Source organism: Eleutherodactylus coqui, chromosome 13 (genome assembly GCF_035609145.1).
Source record: "Eleutherodactylus coqui strain aEleCoq1 chromosome 13, aEleCoq1.hap1, whole genome shotgun sequence".
NCBI classification, from domain to species: domain Eukaryota; kingdom Metazoa; phylum Chordata; class Amphibia; order Anura; family Eleutherodactylidae; genus Eleutherodactylus; species Eleutherodactylus coqui.
The window spans coordinates 79,119,570-79,138,617 of record NC_089849.1 but is presented as its reverse complement, the minus strand read 5'-3'; the positions used below and the strand labels follow the sequence as shown (position 1 = coordinate 79,138,617).

Sequence of the window (19,048 nt, the reverse complement as noted above, 5' to 3'; positions counted from 1 at the left end):
AATGATGGCAGCAGAAGGCTGAAAATGCATTCCTCCAGTTAGAAAGGAAGCAAACGCAAGTGAGTTCAACAGTATTACCGCACTACTGCTTTTTCAGATGTTTCTAGGCTATTGAAGGCTTTGAAGTGCAAGATCGTGGAGTGCGCCTAATGTCTACTTAGCTAGCGCATCAGGGTAGCTTAATCTGTGCCATAACATCTTGGGAATATCATCAAAAGCCTTTTCTTATAGAGTTTGTTCGGTTTCAGAAAAGGCCAAAAAGTCCATTTCTGAGCATCATCAAAAGCAAGTTCTTCTGACCACTAAAATGTTCAGAAAGCAACTTGAGAGCTTTCAAAATTGAAAACTGGCAGCAGTGGGATTTGAACCCACACCTCCAAAGAGACTGGAGCCTTAATCCAGCGCCTTAGACCGCTCGGCCATGCTACCATGAAAGAGTGGATAATGTGGGATCAAAATGTCCAAGAGATTTCATAAAGAACATTTCTCCTGGCAAGAAATCCTTTTCCAGAATTTGATTTAAAAAGAAGAATTGTTGCTGCATTCGAGCTGAATATTTAATGATGGCAGCAGAAGGCTGAAAATGCATTCCTCCAGTTAGAAAGGAAGCAAACGCAAGTGAGTTCAACAGTATTACCGCACTACTGCTTTTTCAGATGTTTCTAGGCTATTGAAGGCTTTGAAGTGCAAGATCGTGGAGTGCGCCTAATGTCTACTTAGCTAGCGCATCGGGGTAGCTTAATCTGTGCCATAACATCTTGGGAATATCATCAAAAGCCTTTTCTTATAGAGTTTGTTCGGTTTCAGAAAAGGCCAAAAAGTCCATTTCTGAGCATCATCAAAAGCAAGTTCTTCTGACCACTAAAATGTTCAGAAAGCAACTTGAGAGCTTTCAAAATTGAAAACTGGCAGCAGTGGGATTCGAACCCACGCCTCCAAAGAGACTGGAGCCTTAATCCAGCGCCTTAGACCGCTCGGCCATGCTACCATGAAAAAGTGGATAATTTGGGATCAAAATGTCCAAGAGATTTCATAAAGAACATTTCTCCTGGCAAGAAATCCTTTTCCAGAATTTGATTTAAAAAGAAGAATTGTTGCTGCATTCGAGCTGAATATTTAATGATGGCAGCAGAAGGCTGAAAATGCATTCCTCCAGTTAGAAAGGAAGCAAACGCAAGTGAGTTCAACAGTATTACCGCACTACTGCTTTTTCAGATGTTTCTAGGCTATTGAAGGCTTTGAAGTGCGAGATCGTGGAGTGCGCCTAATGTCTACTTAGCTAGCGCATCAGGGTAGCTTAATCTGTGCCATAACATCTTGGGAATATCATCAAAAGCCTTTTCTTATAGAGTTTGTTCGGTTTCAGAAAAGGCCAAAAAGTCCATTTCTGAGCATCATCAAAAGCAAGTTCTTCTGACCACTAAAATGTTCAGAAAGCAACTTGAGAGCTTTCAAAATTGAAAACTGGCAGCAGTGGGATTTGAACCCACGCCTCCAAAGAGACTGGAGCCTTAATCCAGCGCCTTAGACCGCTCGGCCATGCTACCATGAAAGAGTGGATAATGTGGGATCAAAATGTCCAAGAGATTTCATAAAGAACATTTCTCCTGGCAAGAAATCCTTTTCCAGAATTTGATTTAAAAAGAAGAATTGTTGCTGCATTCGAGCTGAATATTTAATGATGGCAGCAGAAGGCTGAAAATGCATTCCTCCAGTTAGAAAGGAAGCAAACGCAAGTGAGTTCAACAGTATTACCGCACTACTGCTTTTTCAGATGTTTCTAGGCTATTGAAGGCTTTGAAGTGCAAGATCGTGGAGTGCGCCTAATGTCTACTTAGCTAGCGCATCGGGGTAGCTTAATCTGTGCCATAACATCTTGGGAATATCATCAAAAGCCTTTTCTTATAGAGTTTGTTCGGTTTCAGAAAAGGCCAAAAAGTCCATTTCTGAGCATCATCAAAAGCAAGTTCTTCTGACCACTAAAATGTTCAGAAAGCAACTTGAGAGCTTTCAAAATTGAAAACTGGCAGCAGTGGGATTCGAACCCACGCCTCCAAAGAGACTGGAGCCTTAATCCAGCGCCTTAGACCGCTCGGCCATGCTACCATGAAAAAGTGGATAATTTTGGATCAAAATGTCCAAGAGATTTCATAAAGAACATTTCTCCTGGCAAGAAATCCTTTTCCAGAATTTGATTTAAAAAGAAGAATTGTTGCTGCATTCGAGCTGAATATTTAATGATGGCAGCAGAAGGCTGAAAATGCATTCCTCCAGTTAGAAAGGAAGCAAACGCAAGTGAGTTCAACAGTATTACCGCACTACTGCTTTTTCAGATGTTTCTAGGCTATTGAAGGCTTTGAAGTGCAAGATCGTGGAGTGCGCCTAATGTCTACTTAGCTAGCGCATCAGGGTAGCTTAATCTGTGCCATAACATCTTGGGAATATCATCAAAAGCCTTTTCTTATAGAGTTTGTTCGGTTTCAGAAAAGGCCAAAAAGTCCATTTCTGAGCATCATCAAAAGCAAGTTCTTCTGACCACTAAAATGTTCAGAAAGCAACTTGAGAGCTTTCAAAATTGAAAACTGGCAGCAGTGCGATTCGAACCCACGCCTCCAAAGAGACTGGAGCCTTAATCCAGCGCCTTAGACCGCTCGGCCATGCTACCATGAAAAAGTGGATAATTTGGGATCAAAATGTCCAAGAGATTTCATAAAGAACATTTCTCCTGGCAAGAAATCCTTTTCCAGAATTTGATTTAAAAAGAAGAATTGTTGCTGCATTCGAGCTGAATATTTAATGATGGCAGCAGAAGGCTGAAAATGCATTCCTCCAGTTAGAAAGGAAGCAAACGCAAGTGAGTTCAACAGTATTACCACACTACTGCTTTTTCAGATGTTTCTAGGCTATTGAAGGCTTTGAAGTGCAAGATCGTGGAGTGCGCCTAATGTCTACTTAGCTAGCGCATCGGGGTAGCTTAATCTGTGCCATAACATCTTGGGAATATCATCAAAAGCCTTTTCTTATAGAGTTTGTTCGGTTTCAGAAAAGGCCAAAAAGTCCATTTCTGAGCATCCTCAAAAGCAAGTTCTTCTGACCACTAAAATGTTCAGAAAGCAACTTGAGAGCTTTCAAAATTGAAAACTGGCAGCAGTGGGATTCGAACCCACGCCTCCAAAGAGACTGGAGCCTTAATCCAGCGCCTTAGACCGCTCGGCCATGCTACCATGAAAAAGTGGATAATTTTGGATCAAAATGTCCAAGAGATTTCATAAAGAACATTTCTCCTGGCAAGAAATCCTTTTCCAGAATTTGATTTAAAAAGAAGAATTGTTGCTGCATTCGAGCTGAATATTTAATGATGGCAGCAGAAGGCTGAAAATGCATTCCTCCAGTTAGAAAGGAAGCAAACGCAAGTGAGTTCAACAGTATTACCGCACTACTGCTTTTTCAGATGTTTCTAGGCTATTGAAGGCTTTGAAGTGCAAGATCGTGGAGTGCGCCTAATGTCTACTTAGCTAGCGCATCAGGGTAGCTTAATCTGTGCCATAACATCTTGGGAATATCATCAAAAGCCTTTTCTTATAGAGTTTGTTCGGTTTCAGAAAAGGCCAAAAAGTCCATTTCTGAGCATCATCAAAAGCAAGTTCTTCTGACCACTAAAATGTTCAGAAAGCAACTTGAGAGCTTTCAAAATTGAAAACTGGCAGCAGTGGGATTTGAACCCACACCTCCAAAGAGACTGGAGCCTTAATCCAGCGCCTTAGACCGCTCGGCCATGCTACCATGAAAGAGTGGATAATGTGGGATCAAAATGTCCAAGAGATTTCATAAAGAACATTTCTCCTGGCAAGAAATCCTTTTCCAGAATTTGATTTAAAAAGAAGAATTGTTGCTGCATTCGAGCTGAATATTTAATGATGGCAGCAGAAGGCTGAAAATGCATTCCTCCAGTTAGAAAGGAAGCAAACGCAAGTGAGTTCAACAGTATTACCGCACTACTGCTTTTTCAGATGTTTCTAGGCTATTGAAGGCTTTGAAGTGCAAGATCGTGGAGTGCGCCTAATGTCTACTTAGCTAGCGCATCGGGGTAGCTTAATCTGTGCCATAACATCTTGGGAATATCATCAAAAGCCTTTTCTTATAGAGTTTGTTCGGTTTCAGAAAAGGCCAAAAAGTCCATTTCTGAGCATCATCAAAAGCAAGTTCTTCTGACCACTAAAATGTTCAGAAAGCAACTTGAGAGCTTTCAAAATTGAAAACTGGCAGCAGTGGGATTCGAACCCACGCCTCCAAAGAGACTGGAGCCTTAATCCTGCGCCTTAGACCGCTCGGCCATGCTACCATGAAAAAGTGGATAATTTGGGATCAAAATGTCCAAGAGATTTCATAAAGAACATTTCTCCTGGCAAGAAATCCTTTTCCAGAATTTGATTTAAAAAGAAGAATTGTTGCTGCATTCGAGCTGAATATTTAATGATGGCAGCAGAAGGCTGAAAATGCATTCCTCCAGTTAGAAAGGAAGCAAACGCAAGTGAGTTCAACAGTATTACCGCACTACTGCTTTTTCAGATGTTTCTAGGCTATTGAAGGCTTTGAAGTGCGAGATCGTGGAGTGCGCCTAATGTCTACTTAGCTAGCGCATCAGGGTAGCTTAATCTGTGCCATAACATCTTGGGAATATCATCAAAAGCCTTTTCTTATAGAGTTTGTTCGGTTTCAGAAAAGGCCAAAAAGTCCATTTCTGAGCATCATCAAAAGCAAGTTCTTCTGACCACTAAAATGTTCAGAAAGCAACTTGAGAGCTTTCAAAATTGAAAACTGGCAGCAGTGGGATTCGAACCCACGCCTCCAAAGAGACTGGAGCCTTAATCCAGCGCATTAGACCGCTCGGCCATGCTACCATGAAAAAGTGGATAATTTTGGATCAAAATGTCCAAGAGATTTCATAAAGAACATTTCTCCTGGCAAGAAATCCTTTTCCAGAATTTGATTTAAAAAGAAGAATTGTTGCTGCATTCGAGCTGAATATTTAATGCTGGCAGCAGAAGGCTGAAAATGCATTCCTCCAGTTAGAAAGGAAGCAAACGCAAGTGAGTTCAACAGTATTACCGCACTACTGCTTTTTCAGATGTTTCTAGGCTATTGAAGGCTTTGAAGTGCAAGATCGTGGAGTGCGCCTAATGTCTACTTAGCTAGCGCATCAGGGTAGCTTAATCTGTGCCATAACATCTTGGGAATATCATCAAAAGCCTTTTCTTATAGAGTTTGTTCGGTTTCAGAAAAGGCCAAAAAGTCCATTTCTGAGCATCATCAAAAGCAAGTTCTTCTGACCACTAAAATGTTCAGAAAGCAACTTGAGAGCTTTCAAAATTGAAAACTGGCAGCAGTGGTATTCGAACCCATGCCTCCAAAGAGACTGGAGCCTTAATCCAGCGCCTTAGACCGCTCGGCCATGCTACCATGGAAGAGTGGATAATTTGGGATCAAAATGTCCAAGAGATTTCATAAATAACATTTCTCCTGGCAAGAAATCCTTTTCCAGAATGTGATTTAAAAAGAAGAATTGTTGCTGCATTCGAGCTGAATATTTAATGATGGCAGCAGAAGGCTGAAAATGCATTCCTCCAGTTAGAAAGGAAGCAAACGCAAGTGAGTTCAACAGTATTACCGCACTACTGCTTTTTCAGATGTTTCTAGGCTATTGAAGGCTTTGAAGTGCAAGATCGTGGAGTGCGCCTAATGTCTACTTAGCTAGCGCATCGAGGTAGCTTAATCTGTGCCATAACATCTTGGGAATATCATCAAAAGCCTTTTCTTATAGAGTTTGTTCGGTTTCAGAAAAGGCCAAAAAGTCCATTTCTGAGCATCATCAAAAGCAAGTTCTTCTGACCACTAAAATGTTCAGAAAGCAACTTGAGAGCTTTCAAAATTAAAAACTGGCAGCAGTGCGATTCGAACCCACGCCTCCAAAGAGACTGGAGCCTTAATCCAGCGCCTTAGACCGCTCGGCCATGCTACCATGAAAAAGTGGATAATTTGGGATCAAAATGTCCAAGAGATTTCATAAAGAACATTTCTCCTGGCAAGAAATCCTTTTCCAGAATTTGATTTAAAAAGAAGAATTGTTGCTGCATTCGAGCTGAATATTTAATGATGGCAGCAGAAGGCTGAAAATGCATTCCTCCAGTTAGAAAGGAAGCAAACGCAAGTGAGTTCAACAGTATTACCACACTACTGCTTTTTCAGATGTTTCTAGGCTATTGAAGGCTTTGAAGTGCAAGATCGTGGAGTGCGCCTAATGTCTACTTAGCTAGCGCATCGGGGTAGCTTAATCTGTGCCATAACATCTTGGGAATATCATCAAAAGCCTTTTCTTATAGAGTTTGTTCGGTTTCAGAAAAGGCCAAAAAGTCCATTTCTGAGCATCCTCAAAAGCAAGTTCTTCTGACCACTAAAATGTTCAGAAAGCAACTTGAGAGCTTTCAAAATTGAAAACTGGCAGCAGTGGTATTCGAACCCATGCCTCCAAAGAGACTGGAGCCTTAATCCAGCGCCTTAGACCGCTCGGCCATGCTACCATGAAAAAGTGGATAATTTGGGATCAAAATGTCCAAGAGATTTCATAAAGAACATTTCTCCTGGCAAGAAATCCTTTTCCAGAATTTGATTTAAAAAGAAGAATTGTTGCTGCATTCGAGCTGAATATTTAATGATGGCAGCAGAAGGCTGAAAATGCATTCCTCCAGTTAGAAAGGAAGCAAACGCAAGTGAGTTCAACAGTATTACCACACTACTGCTTTTTCAGATGTTTCTAGGCTATTGAAGGCTTTGAAGTGCAAGATCGTGGAGTGCGCCTAATGTCTACTTAGCTAGCGCATCGGGGTAGCTTAATCTGTGCCATAACATCTTGGGAATATCATCAAAAGCCTTTTCTTATAGAGTTTGTTCGGTTTCAGAAAAGGCCAAAAAGTCCATTTCTGAGCATCCTCAAAAGCAAGTTCTTCTGACCACTAAAATGTTCAGAAAGCAACTTGAGAGCTTTCAAAATTGAAAACTGGCAGCAGTGGTATTCGAACCCATGCCTCCAAAGAGACTGGAGCCTTAATCCAGCGCCTTAGACCGCTCGGCCATGCTACCATGAAAGAGTGGATAATTTGGGATCAAAATGTCCAAGAGATTTCATAAATAACATTTCTCCTGGCAAGAAATCCTTTTCCAGAATGTGATTTAAAAAGAAGAATTGTTGCTGCATTCGAGCTGAATATTTAATGATGGCAGCAGAAGGCTGAAAATGCATTCCTCCAGTTAGAAAGGAAGCAAACGCAAGTGAGTTCAACAGTATTACCGCACTACTGCTTTTTCAGATGTTTCTAGGCTATTGAAGGCTTTGAAGTGCAAGATCGTGGAGTGCGCCTAATGTCTACTTAGCTAGCGCATCGAGGTAGCTTAATCTGTGCCATAACATCTTGGGAATATCATCAAAAGCCTTTTCTTATAGAGTTTGTTCGGTTTCAGAAAAGGCCAAAAAGTCCATTTCTGAGCATCATCAAAAGCAAGTTCTTCTGACCACTAAAATGTTCAGAAAGCAACTTGAGAGCTTTCAAAATTGAAAACTGGCAGCAGTGCGATTCGAACCCACGCCTCCAAAGAGACTGGAGCCTTAATCCAGCGCCTTAGACCGCTCGGCCATGCTACCATGAAAAAGTGGATAATTTGGGATCAAAATGTCCAAGAGATTTCATAAAGAACATTTCTCCTGGCAAGAAATCCTTTTCCAGAATTTGATTTAAAAAGAAGAATTGTTGCTGCATTCGAGCTGAATATTTAATGATGGCAGCAGAAGGCTGAAAATGCATTCCTCCAGTTAGAAAGGAAGCAAACGCAAGTGAGTTCAACAGTATTACCGCACTACTGCTTTTTCAGATGTTTCTAGGCTATTGAAGGCTTTGAAGTGCAAGATCGTGGAGTGCGCCTAATGTCTACTTAGCTAGCGCATCGGGGTAGCTTAATCTGTGCCATAACATCTTGGGAATATCATCAAAAGCCTTTTCTTATAGAGTTTGTTCGGTTTCAGAAAAGGCCAAAAAGTCCATTTCTGAGCATCCTCAAAAGCAAGTTCTTCTGACCACTAAAATGTTCAGAAAGCAACTTGAGAGCTTTCAAAATTGAAAACTGGCAGCAGTGGGATTCGAACCCACGCCTCCAAAGAGACTGGAGCCTTAATCCAGCGCCTTAGACCGCTCGGCCATGCTACCATGACAAAGTGGATAATTTTGGATCAAAATGTCCAAGAGATTTCATAAAGAACATTTCTCCTGGCAAGAAATCCTTTTCCAGAATTTGATTTAAAAAGAAGAATTGTTGCTGCATTCGAGCTGAATATTTAATGATGGCAGCAGAAGGCTGAAAATGCATTCCTCCAGTTAGAAAGGAAGCAAACGCAAGTGAGTTCAACAGTATTACCGCACTACTGCTTTTTCAGATGTTTCTAGGCTATTGAAGGCTTTGAAGTGCAAGATCGTGGAGTGCGCCTAATGTCTACTTAGCTAGCGCATCAGGGTAGCTTAATCTGTGCCATAACATCTTGGGAATATCATCAAAAGCCTTTTCTTATAGAGTTTGTTCAGTTTCAGAAAAGGCCAAAAAGTCCATTTCTGAGCATCATCAAAAGCAAGTTCTTCTGACCACTAAAATGTTCAGAAAGCAACTTGAGAGCTTTCAAAATTGAAAACTGGCAGCAGTGGGATTTGAACCCACGCCTCCAAAGAGACTGGAGCCTTAATCCAGCGCCTTAGACCGCTCGGCCATGCTACCATGAAAAAGTGGATAATGTGGGATCAAAATGTCCAAGAGATTTCATAAAGAACATTTCTCCTGGCAAGAAATCCTTTTCCAGAATTTGATTTAAAAAGAAGAATTGTTGCTGCATTCGAGCTGAATATTTAATGATGGCAGCAGAAGGCTGAAAATGCATTCCTCCAGTTAGAAAGGAAGCAAACGCAAGTGAGTTCAACAGTATTACCGCACTACTGCTTTTTCAGATGTTTCTAGGCTATTGAAGGCTTTGAAGTGCAAGATCGTGGAGTGCGCCTAATGTCTACTTAGCTAGCGCATCGGGGTAGCTTAATCTGTGCCATAACATCTTGGGAATATCATCAAAAGCCTTTTCTTATAGAGTTTGTTCGGTTTCAGAAAAGGCCAAAAAGTCAATTTCTGAGCATCCTCAAAAGCAAGTTCTTCTGACCACTAAAATGTTCAGAAAGCAACTTGAGAGCTTTCAAAATTGAAAACTGGCAGCAGTGGGATTCGAACCCACGCCTCCAAAGAGACTGGAGCCTTAATCCAGCGCCTTAGACCGCTCGGCCATGCTACCATGAAAAAGTGGATAGTTTTGGATCAAAATGTCCAAGAGATTTCATAAAGAACATTTCTCCTGGCAAGAAATCCTTTTCCAGAATTTGATTTAAAAAGAAGAATTGTTGCTGCATTCGAGCTGAATATTTAATGATGGCAGCAGAAGGCTGAAAATGCATTCCTCCAGTTAGAAAGGAAGCAAACGCAAGTGAGTTCAACAGTATTACCGCACTACTGCTTTTTCAGATGTTTCTAGGCTATTGAAGGCTTTGAAGTGCAAGATCGTGGAGTGCGCCTAATGTCTACTTAGCTAGCGCATCAGGGTAGCTTAATCTGTGCCATAACATCTTGGGAATATCATCAAAAGCCTTTTCTTATAGAGTTTGTTCGGTTTCAGAAAAGGCCAAAAAGTCCATTTCTGAGCATCATCAAAAGCAAGTTCTTCTGACCACTAAAATGTTCAGAAAGCAACTTGAGAGCTTTCAAAATTGAAAACTGGCAGCAGTGGGATTTGAACCCACGCCTCCAAAGAGACTGGAGCCTTAATCCAGCGCCTTAGACCGCTCGGCCATGCTACCATGAAAAAGTGGATAATGTGGGATCAAAATGTCCAAGAGATTTCATAAAGAACATTTCTCCTGGCAAGAAATCCTTTTCCAGAATTTGATTTAAAAAGAAGAATTGTTGCTGCATTCGAGCTGAATATTTAATGATGGCAGCAGAAGGCTGAAAATGCATTCCTCCAGTTAGAAAGGAAGCAAACGCAAGTGAGTTCAACAGTATTACCGCACTACTGCTTTTTCAGATGTTTCTAGGCTATTGAAGGCTTTGAAGTGCAAGATCGTGGAGTGCGCCTAATGTCTACTTAGCTAGCGCATCGGGGTAGCTTAATCTGTGCCATAACATCTTGGGAATATCATCAAAAGCCTTTTCTTATAGAGTTTGTTCGGTTTCAGAAAAGGCCAAAAAGTCCATTTCTGAGCATCCTCAAAAGCAAGTTCTTCTGACCACTAAAATGTTCAGAAAGCAACTTGAGAGCTTTCAAAATTGAAAACTGGCAGCAGTGGGATTCGAACCCACGCCTCCAAAGAGACTGGAGCCTTAATCCAGCGCCTTAGACCGCTCGGCCATGCTACCATGAAAAAGTGGATAGTTTTGGATCAAAATGTCCAAGAGATTTCATAAAGAACATTTCTCCTGGCAAGAAATCCTTTTCCAGAATTTGATTTAAAAAGAAGAATTGTTGCTGCATTCGAGCTGAATATTTAATGATGGCAGCAGAAGGCTGAAAATGCATTCCTCCAGTTAGAAAGGAAGCAAACGCAAGTGAGTTCAACAGTATTACCGCACTACTGCTTTTTCAGATGTTTCTAGGCTATTGAAGGCTTTGAAGTGCAAGATCGTGGAGTGCGCCTAATGTCTACTTAGCTAGCGCATCAGGGTAGCTTAATCTGTGCCATAACATCTTGGGAATATCATCAAAAGCCTTTTCTTATAGAGTTTGTTCGGTTTCAGAAAAGGCCAAAAAGTCCATTTCTGAGCATCATCAAAAGCAAGTTCTTCTGACCACTAAAATGTTCAGAAAGCAACTTGAGAGCTTTCAAAATTGAAAACTGGCAGCAGTGGGATTTGAACCCACGCCTCCAAAGAGACTGGAGCCTTAATCCAGCGCCTTAGACCGCTCGGCCATGCTACCATGAAAAAGTGGATAATGTGGGATCAAAATGTCCAAGAGATTTCATAAAGAACATTTCTCCTGGCAAGAAATCCTTTTCCAGAATTTGATTTAAAAAGAAGAATTGTTGCTGCATTCGAGCTGAATATTTAATGATGGCAGCAGAAGGCTGAAAATGCATTCCTCCAGTTAGAAAGGAAGCAAACGCAAGTGAGTTCAACAGTATTACCACACTACTGCTTTTTCAGATGTTTCTAGGCTATTGAAGGCTTTGAAGTGCAAGATCGTGGAGTGCGCCTAATGTCTACTTAGCTAGCGCATCGGGGTAGCTTAATCTGTGCCATAACATCTTGGGAATATCATCAAAAGCCTTTTCTTATAGAGTTTGTTCGGTTTCAGAAAAGGCCAAAAAGTCCGTTTCTGAGCATCATCAAAAGTAAGTTCTTCTGACCACTAAAATGTTCAGAAAGCAACTTGAGAGCTTTCAAAATTGAAAACTGGCAGCAGTGGGATTCGAACCCACACCTCCAAAGAGACTGGAGCCTTAATCCAGCGCATTAGACCGTTCGGCCATGCTACCATGAAAAAGGGGATAATTTTGGATCAAAATGTCCAAGAGATTTCATAAAGAACATTTCTCCTGGCAAGAAATCCTTTTCCAGAATTTGATTTAAAAAGAAGAATTGTTGCTGCATTCGAGCTGAATATTTAATGATGGCAGCAGAAGGCTGAAAATGCATTCCTCCAGTTAGAAAGGAAGCAAACGCAAGTGAGTTCAACAGTATTACCGCACTACTGCTTTTTCAGATGTTTCTAGGCTATTGAAGGCTTTGAAGTGCAAGATCGTGGAGTGCGCCTAATGTCTACTTAGCTAGCGCATCAGGGTAGCTTAATCTGTGCCATAACATCTTGGGAATATCATCAAAAGCCTTTTCTTATAGAGTTTGTTCGGTTTCAGAAAAGGCCAAAAAGTCCATTTCTGAGCATCATCAAAAGCAAGTTCTTCTGACCACTAAAATGTTCAGAAAGCAACTTGAGAGCTTTCAAAATTGAAAACTGGCAGCAGTGGGATTTGAACCCACGCCTCCAAAGAGACTGGAGCCTTAATCCAGCGCCTTAGACCGCTCGGCCATGCTACCATGAAAGAGTGGATAATGTGGGATCAAAATGTCCAAGAGATTTCATAAAGAACATTTCTCCTGGCAAGAAATCCTTTTCCAGAATTTGATTTAAAAAGAAGAATTGTTGCTGCATTCGAGCTGAATATTTAATGATGGCAGCAGAAGGCTGAAAATGCATTCCTCCAGTTAGAAAGGAAGCAAACGCAAGTGAGTTCAACAGTATTACCGCACTACTGCTTTTTCAGATGTTTCTAGGCTATTGAAGGCTTTGAAGTGCGAGATCGTGGAGTGCGCCTAATGTCTACTTAGCTAGCGCATCAGGGTAGCTTAATCTGTGCCATAACATCTTGGGAATATCATCAAAAGCCTTTTCTTATAGAGTTTGTTCGGTTTCAGAAAAGGCCAAAAAGGCCATTTCTGAGCATCATCAAAAGCAAGTTCTTCTGACCACTAAAATGTTCAGAAAGCAACTTGAGAGCTTTCAAAATTGAAAACTGGCAGCAGTGGGATTCGAACCCACGCCTCCAAAGAGACTGGAGCCTTAATCCAGCGCATTAGACCGCTCGGCCATGCTACCATGAAAAAGTGGATAATTTTGGATCAAAATGTCCAAGAGATTTCATAAAGAACATTTCTCCTGGCAAGAAATCCTTTTCCAGAATTTGATTTAAAAAGAAGAATTGTTGCTGCATTCGAGCTGAATATTTAATGATGGCAGCAGAAGGCTGAAAATGCATTCCTCCAGTTAGAAAGGAAGCAAACGCAAGTGAGTTCAACAGTATTACCACACTACTGCTTTTTCAGATGTTTCTAGGCTATTGAAGGCTTTGAAGTGCAAGATCGTGGAGTGCGCCTAATGTCTACTTAGCTAGCGCATCGGGGTAGCTTAATCTGTGCCATAACATCTTGGGAATATCATCAAAAGCCTTTTCTTATAGAGTTTGTTCGGTTTCAGAAAAGGCCAAAAAGTCCATTTCTGAGCATCCTCAAAAGCAAGTTCTTCTGACCACTAAAATGTTCAGAAAGCAACTTGAGAGCTTTCAAAATTGAAAACTGGCAGCAGTGGGATTCGAACCCACGCCTCCAAAGAGACTGGAGCCTTAATCCAGCGCCTTAGACCGCTCGGCCATGCTACCATGACAAAGTGGATAATTTTGGATCAAAATGTCCAAGAGATTTCATAAAGAACATTTCTCCTGGCAAGAAATCCTTTTCCAGAATTTGATTTAAAAAGAAGAATTGTTGCTGCATTCGAGCTGAATATTTAATGATGGCAGCAGAAGGCTGAAAATGCATTCCTCCAGTTAGAAAGGAAGCAAACGCAAGTGAGTTCAACAGTATTACCGCACTACTGCTTTTTCAGATGTTTCTAGGCTATTGAAGGCTTTGAAGTGCAAGATCGTGGAGTGCGCCTAATGTCTACTTAGCTAGCGCATCAGGGTAGCTTAATCTGTGCCATAACATCTTGGGAATATCATCAAAAGCCTTTTCTTATAGAGTTTGTTCAGTTTCAGAAAAGGCCAAAAAGTCCATTTCTGAGCATCATCAAAAGCAAGTTCTTCTGACCACTAAAATGTTCAGAAAGCAACTTGAGAGCTTTCAAAATTGAAAACTGGCAGCAGTGGGATTTGAACCCACGCCTCCAAAGAGACTGGAGCCTTAATCCAGCGCCTTAGACCGCTCGGCCATGCTACCATGAAAAAGTGGATAATGTGGGATCAAAATGTCCAAGAGATTTCATAAAGAACATTTCTCCTGGCAAGAAATCCTTTTCCAGAATTTGATTTAAAAAGAAGAATTGTTGCTGCATTCGAGCTGAATATTTAATGATGGCAGCAGAAGGCTGAAAATGCATTCCTCCAGTTAGAAAGGAAGCAAACGCAAGTGAGTTCAACAGTATTACCGCACTACTGCTTTTTCAGATGTTTCTAGGCTATTGAAGGCTTTGAAGTGCAAGATCGTGGAGTGCGCCTAATGTCTACTTAGCTAGCGCATCGGGGTAGCTTAATCTGTGCCATAACATCTTGGGAATATCATCAAAAGCCTTTTCTTATAGAGTTTGTTCGGTTTCAGAAAAGGCCAAAAAGTCAATTTCTGAGCATCCTCAAAAGCAAGTTCTTCTGACCACTAAAATGTTCAGAAAGCAACTTGAGAGCTTTCAAAATTGAAAACTGGCAGCAGTGGGATTCGAACCCACGCCTCCAAAGAGACTGGAGCCTTAATCCAGCGCCTTAGACCGCTCGGCCATGCTACCATGAAAAAGTGGATAGTTTTGGATCAAAATGTCCAAGAGATTTCATAAAGAACATTTCTCCTGGCAAGAAATCCTTTTCCAGAATTTGATTTAAAAAGAAGAATTGTTGCTGCATTCGAGCTGAATATTTAATGATGGCAGCAGAAGGCTGAAAATGCATTCCTCCAGTTAGAAAGGAAGCAAACGCAAGTGAGTTCAACAGTATTACCGCACTACTGCTTTTTCAGATGTTTCTAGGCTATTGAAGGCTTTGAAGTGCAAGATCGTGGAGTGCGCCTAATGTCTACTTAGCTAGCGCATCAGGGTAGCTTAATCTGTGCCATAACATCTTGGGAATATCATCAAAAGCCTTTTCTTATAGAGTTTGTTCGGTTTCAGAAAAGGCCAAAAAGTCCATTTCTGAGCATCATCAAAAGCAAGTTCTTCTGACCACTAAAATGTTCAGAAAGCAACTTGAGAGCTTTCAAAATTGAAAACTGGCAGCAGTGGGATTTGAACCCACGCCTCCAAAGAGACTGGAGCCTTAATCCAGCGCCTTAGACCGCTCGGCCATGCTACCATGAAAAAGTGGATAATGTGGGATCAAAATGTCCAAGAGATTTCATAAAGAACATTTCTCCTGGCAAGAAATCCTTTTCCAGAATTTGATTTAAAAAGAAGAATTGTTGCTGCATTCGAGCTGAATATTTAATGATGGCAGCAGAAGGCTGAAAATGCATTCCTCCAGTTAGAAAGGAAGCAAACGCAAGTGAGTTCAACAGTATTACCGCACTACTGCTTTTTCAGATGTTTCTAGGCTATTGAAGGCTTTGAAGTGCAAGATCGTGGAGTGCGCCTAATGTCTACTTAGCTAGCGCATCGGGGTAGCTTAATCTGTGCCATAACATCTTGGGAATATCATCAAAAGCCTTTTCTTATAGAGTTTGTTCGGTTTCAGAAAAGGCCAAAAAGTCCATTTCTGAGCATCCTCAAAAGCAAGTTCTTCTGACCACTAAAATGTTCAGAAAGCAACTTGAGAGCTTTCAAAATTGAAAACTGGCAGCAGTGGGATTCGAACCCACGCCTCCAAAGAGACTGGAGCCTTAATCCAGCGCCTTAGACCGCTCGGCCATGCTACCATGAAAAAGTGGATAGTTTTGGATCAAAATGTCCAAGAGATTTCATAAAGAACATTTCTCCTGGCAAGAAATCCTTTTCCAGAATTTGATTTAAAAAGAAGAATTGTTGCTGCATTCGAGCTGAATATTTAATGATGGCAGCAGAAGGCTGAAAATGCATTCCTCCAGTTAGAAAGGAAGCAAACGCAAGTGAGTTCAACAGTATTACCGCACTACTGCTTTTTCAGATGTTTCTAGGCTATTGAAGGCTTTGAAGTGCAAGATCGTGGAGTGCGCCTAATGTCTACTTAGCTAGCGCATCAGGGTAGCTTAATCTGTGCCATAACATCTTGGGAATATCATCAAAAGCCTTTTCTTATAGAGTTTGTTCGGTTTCAGAAAAGGCCAAAAAGTCCATTTCTGAGCATCATCAAAAGCAAGTTCTTCTGACCACTAAAATGTTCAGAAAGCAACTTGAGAGCTTTCAAAATTGAAAACTGGCAGCAGTGGGATTTGAACCCACGCCTCCAAAGAGACTGGAGCCTTAATCCAGCGCCTTAGACCGCTCGGCCATGCTACCATGAAAAAGTGGATAATGTGGGATCAAAATGTCCAAGAGATTTCATAAAGAACATTTCTCCTGGCAAGAAATCCTTTTCCAGAATTTGATTTAAAAAGAAGAATTGTTGCTGCATTCGAGCTGAATATTTAATGATGGCAGCAGAAGGCTGAAAATGCATTCCTCCAGTTAGAAAGGAAGCAAACGCAAGTGAGTTCAACAGTATTACCACACTACTGCTTTTTCAGATGTTTCTAGGCTATTGAAGGCTTTGAAGTGCAAGATCGTGGAGTGCGCCTAATGTCTACTTAGCTAGCGCATCGGGGTAGCTTAATCTGTGCCATAACATCTTGGGAATATCATCAAAAGCCTTTTCTTATAGAGTTTGTTCGGTTTCAGAAAAGGCCAAAAAGTCCGTTTCTGAGCATCATCAAAAGTAAGTTCTTCTGACCACTAAAATGTTCAGAAAGCAACTTGAGAGCTTTCAAAATTGAAAACTGGCAGCAGTGGGATTCGAACCCACACCTCCAAAGAGACTGGAGCCTTAATCCAGCGCATTAGACCGTTCGGCCATGCTACCATGAAAAAGGGGATAATTTTGGATCAAAATGTCCAAGAGATTTCATAAAGAACATTTCTCCTGGCAAGAAATCCTTTTCCAGAATTTGATTTAAAAAGAAGAATTGTTGCTGCATTCGAGCTGAATATTTAATGATGGCAGCAGAAGGCTGAAAATGCATTCCTCCAGTTAGAAAGGAAGCAAACGCAAGTGAGTTCAACAGTATTACCGCACTACTGCTTTTTCAGATGTTTCTAGGCTATTGAAGGCTTTGAAGTGCAAGATCGTGGAGTGCGCCTAATGTCTACTTAGCTAGCGCATCAGGGTAGCTTAATCTGTGCCATAACATCTTGGGAATATCATCAAAAGCCTTTTCTTATAGAGTTTGTTCGGTTTCAGAAAAGGCCAAAAAGTCCATTTCTGAGCATCATCAAAAGCAAGTTCTTCTGACCACTAAAATGTTCAGAAAGCAACTTGAGAGCTTTCAAAATTGAAAACTGGCAGCAGTGGGATTTGAACCCACGCCTCCAAAGAGACTGGAGCCTTAATCCAGCGCCTTAGACCGCTCGGCCATGCTACCATGAAAGAGTGGATAATGTGGGATCAAAATGTCCAAGAGATTTCATAAAGAACATTTCTCCTGGCAAGAAATCCTTTTCCAGAATTTGATTTAAAAAGAAGAATTGTTGCTGCATTCGAGCTGAATATTTAATGATGGCAGCAGAAGGCTGAAAATGCATTCCTCCAGTTAGAAAGGAAGCAAACGCAAGTGAGTTCAACAGTATTACCGCACTACTGCTTTTTCAGATGTTTCTAGGCTATTGAAGGCTTTGAAGTGCGAGATCGTGGAGTGCGCCTAATGTCTACTTAGCTAGCGCATCAGGGTAGCTTAATCTGTGCCATAACATCTTGGGAATATCATCAAAAGCCTTTTCTTATAGAGTTTGTTCGGTTTCAGAAAAGGCCAAAAAGGCCATTTCTGAGCATCATCAAAAGCAAGTTCTTCTGACCACTAAAATGTTCAGAAAGCAACTTGAGAGCTTTCAAAATTGAAAACTGGCAGCAGTGGGATTCGAACCCACGCCTCCAAAGAGACTGGAGCCTTAATCCAGCGCATTAGACCGCTCGGCCATGCTACCATGAAAAAGTGGATAATTTTGGATCAAAATGTCCAAGAGATTTCATAAAGAACATTTCTCCTGGCAAGAAATCCTTTTCCAGAATTTGATTTAAAAAGAAGAATTGTTGCTGCATTCGAGCTGAATATTTAATGATGGCAGCAGAAGGCTGAAAATGCATTCCTCCAGTTAGAAAGGAAGCAAACGCAAGTGAGTTCAACAGTATTACCGCACTACTGCTTTTTCAGATGTTTCTAGGCTATTGAAGGCTTTGAAGTGCAAGATCGTGGAGTGCGCCTAATGTCTACTTAGCTAGCGCATCAGGGTAGCTTAATCTGTGCCATAACATCTTGGGAATATCATCAAAAGCCTTTTCTTATAGAGTTTGTTCGGTTTCAGAAAAGGCCAAAAAGTCCATTTCTGAGCATCATCAAAAGCAAGTTCTTCTGACCACTAAAATGTTCAGAAAGCAACTTGAGAGCTTTCAAAATTGAAAACTGGCAGCAGTGGTATTCGAACCCATGCCTCCAAAGAGACTGGAGCCTTAATCCAGCGCCTTAGACCGCTCGGCCATGCTACCATGAAAGAGTGGATAATTTGGGATCAAAATGTCCAAGAGATTTCATAAATAACATTTCTCCTGGCAAGAAATCCTTTTCCAGAATGTGATTTAAAAAGAAGAATTGTTGCTGCATTCGAGCTGAATATTTAATGATGGCAGCAGAAGGCTGAAAATGCATTCCTCCAGTTAGAAAGGAAGCAAACGCAAGTGAGTTCAACAGTATTACCGCACTACTGCTTTTTCAGATGTTTCTAGGCTATTGAAGGCTTTGAAGTGCAAGATCGTGGAGTGCGCCTAATGTCTACTTAGCTAGCGCATCGGGGTAGCTTAATCTGTGCCATAACATCTTGGGAATATCATCAAAAGCCTTTTCTTATAGAGTTTGTTCGGTTTCAGAAAAGGCCAAAAAGTCCATTTCTGAGCATCATCAAAAGCAAGTTCTTCTGACCACTAAAATGTTCAGAAAGCAACTTGAGAGCTTTCAAAATTGAAAACTGGCAGCAGTGCGATTCGAACCCACGCCTCCAAAGAGACTGGAGCCTTAATCCAGCGCCTTAGACCGCTCGGCCATGCTACCATGAAAAAGTGGATAATTTGGGATCAAAATGTCCAAGAGATTTCATAAAGAACATTTCTCCTGGCAAGAAATCCTTTTCCAGAATTTGATTTAAAAAGAAGAATTGTTGCTGCATTCGAGCTGAATATTTAATGATGGCAGCAGAAGGCTGAAAATGCATTCCTCCAGTTAG

At 41.2% G+C, this 19,048-nt stretch overlaps 9 non-coding genes across 9 annotated transcripts; all 9 read right to left on the bottom strand.

Annotated features, from left to right (window-relative positions):
• Positions 1 to 906: 906 nt before the first annotated feature.
• TRNAL-AAG (transfer RNA leucine (anticodon AAG)) lies at positions 907 to 988 on the bottom strand. The gene has a single exon. It is a non-coding gene; the product is annotated as a tRNA-Leu (tRNA).
• Positions 989 to 2,024: 1,036 nt separating this feature from the next.
• TRNAL-AAG (transfer RNA leucine (anticodon AAG)) lies at positions 2,025 to 2,106 on the bottom strand. The gene has a single exon. It is a non-coding gene; the product is annotated as a tRNA-Leu (tRNA).
• Positions 2,107 to 3,142: 1,036 nt separating this feature from the next.
• TRNAL-AAG (transfer RNA leucine (anticodon AAG)) lies at positions 3,143 to 3,224 on the bottom strand. The gene has a single exon. It is a non-coding gene; the product is annotated as a tRNA-Leu (tRNA).
• A 4,949-nt stretch (positions 3,225 to 8,173) lies between these two features.
• TRNAL-AAG (transfer RNA leucine (anticodon AAG)) lies at positions 8,174 to 8,255 on the bottom strand. The gene has a single exon. It is a non-coding gene; the product is annotated as a tRNA-Leu (tRNA).
• A 1,036-nt stretch (positions 8,256 to 9,291) lies between these two features.
• Positions 9,292 to 9,373, bottom strand: TRNAL-AAG (transfer RNA leucine (anticodon AAG)). Its single transcript has one exon. It is a non-coding gene; the product is annotated as a tRNA-Leu (tRNA).
• A 1,036-nt stretch (positions 9,374 to 10,409) lies between these two features.
• On the bottom strand, positions 10,410 to 10,491 carry TRNAL-AAG (transfer RNA leucine (anticodon AAG)). The gene has a single exon. It is a non-coding gene; the product is annotated as a tRNA-Leu (tRNA).
• A 2,713-nt stretch (positions 10,492 to 13,204) lies between these two features.
• Positions 13,205 to 13,286, bottom strand: TRNAL-AAG (transfer RNA leucine (anticodon AAG)). Its single transcript has one exon. It is a non-coding gene; the product is annotated as a tRNA-Leu (tRNA).
• Positions 13,287 to 14,322: 1,036 nt separating this feature from the next.
• Positions 14,323 to 14,404, bottom strand: TRNAL-AAG (transfer RNA leucine (anticodon AAG)). Its single transcript has one exon. It is a non-coding gene; the product is annotated as a tRNA-Leu (tRNA).
• Positions 14,405 to 15,440: 1,036 nt separating this feature from the next.
• On the bottom strand, positions 15,441 to 15,522 carry TRNAL-AAG (transfer RNA leucine (anticodon AAG)). The gene has a single exon. It is a non-coding gene; the product is annotated as a tRNA-Leu (tRNA).
• Between the last annotated feature and the right edge of the window lie 3,526 nt (positions 15,523 to 19,048).